Source organism: Poecilia latipinna, unplaced genomic scaffold (genome assembly GCF_001443285.1).
Source record: "Poecilia latipinna isolate Pla-1442-1.1 unplaced genomic scaffold, P_latipinna-1.0 Scaffold7441, whole genome shotgun sequence".
NCBI lineage: Eukaryota > Metazoa > Chordata > Actinopteri > Cyprinodontiformes > Poeciliidae > Poecilia > Poecilia latipinna.
The window spans coordinates 40-1,648 of NW_015120057.1; the positions used below are offsets into that span (position 1 = coordinate 40).

Below are 1,609 nucleotides of genomic sequence, written 5' to 3' on the forward strand. Positions count from 1 at the left end.
AGATTTTTGAAGCTTTGAGTTTCTAACTGAAAACCTTCTGCTTTAGTCTGTCTGTTATTACTGTTTGAAAGAAATGTGTTTTTATCTTCATTTAGGCTCAAATCAGCTTAAGATGCAAAACTGCACGATCACAATCCAAGTAGATAAATGTTATGTTGTTGGTTAAATCTTGGATTTAACAAGAAAATGAAAAGTTTATGAAGAAACTTTTTCATTTCAAGGTTTTAGGGTTGAGTTTTGTTGTGGAGTTGGACAAAGTTCATCCCATGAATCAATCACTAGTCATCAATGTTAATAAATATCATGGAGCAGAAAATGGACCATAATAAAGCCTCCTTTACTTTCTGCCTGTCTACTCGTGTATCCAAGCCTAGAACCAGTCCTGCTCTGCAGAGTCACATGAACCAGTTAGAAACTGGTTTCTTACTTTCTGTCTGATGGTCCAGGTTCAGGACTGAAGTCTGGATTGCTTCCTTTGGACCGGTCACTCCTCATGGAGGGACAGCTGGATCCTGGAGGTTCTGCTTTCCGTTTAAGGTTCTGACGTCTGAAACACAAACATGTTGTTATTCAGATCAATCAGTGAGAAACTGAGATAAAAACCAGAGAAGAAGCTCTGAACACAAACTGCTGCAGGTCTGAAGCTCCAGAGTGAAACATTCAGACTGATCTGTTGGTCAAACTGAACCTTCAAGTTTATTTGTTCATTTCAGCAGCAAGGCAGTTCAAGGCGCTTTGCATAATAAAGACAGAAAGCTATAAAGAAAACACCAGGCATTCAACAACTGAACAGACATTATATTTGATGAGAGCATCACCAAAATCACAACCATCAAATATGTTGGTCACTGTTTCATTTATAATCAAAGCCACTAAAATCAGATGGTTTTTAGTCTGGAGTTAAAGAAATTCAGTGTTTCGACTCTTGTACAGTTTTCTGGAAGTTTATACAATTTAAACTTTGACAAACTCACCTGGTTCATCTTCTTGTAAAAATCAGTTTAGTGACGTGATTGAGACGAGAGACTAGTGATGGAAAAGTTACTACAGAGTAAAGAGTCAACTAGTTGCTGCAACATCCAGTTCAGAGACAATCTGAGTCGTTGCTCCTCACATTGTTGCTGGTTTTTGTTTCCATGCAACATTTTCATCATTTTTCTTTCAAACTGATTTACTGACCAACATCCTTCATGTTTGACTTTAAATTAATACGGAAGAAAATTAAGTTACTTTTGATCAAAGATCAACCAGTTAATATCATCTATATTTTATCTCTATAGATCCACATGAACCAGATAGAAACTGGTTTCTTACTTTCTGTCTGAGGGTCCAGGTTCAGTACTGAAGGATGGATCTTCATTTTTGGACCGGTCACTCCTCACAGACGGACTGATGGATCCTGGAGGTTTTGCTCTGTCGTCCTTTAGATCCTGATCTTCCATCTTCTGGACTTCAGTCAGCCTGAGAAAGAAACCAGAACCAGTCAGTCCAGTAGTCCAGGTCCAGTAAGTGTCCAGTGAAGCAGAAAGCTGGTTCCCATCAGGGGTTCAGAGGATCAGAGGAACCTGATTCCAGCTCAACCTCAGAAACTAAACGTCTTAAAGGTTTT

At 38.8% G+C, this 1,609-nt stretch overlaps 1 long non-coding RNA gene across 1 annotated transcript; it reads right to left on the reverse strand.

The window, feature by feature from the left end:
• Positions 1-435: 435 nt before the first annotated feature.
• Positions 436-1,395, reverse strand: LOC106944224 (uncharacterized). The gene is made up of 2 exons (XR_001424159.1): positions 1,315-1,395; positions 436-547 (listed from the first exon to the last, which is right to left on the reverse strand). It is a non-coding gene; the product is annotated as an uncharacterized LOC106944224 (long non-coding RNA).
• Positions 1,396-1,609: the final 214 nt, after the last annotated feature.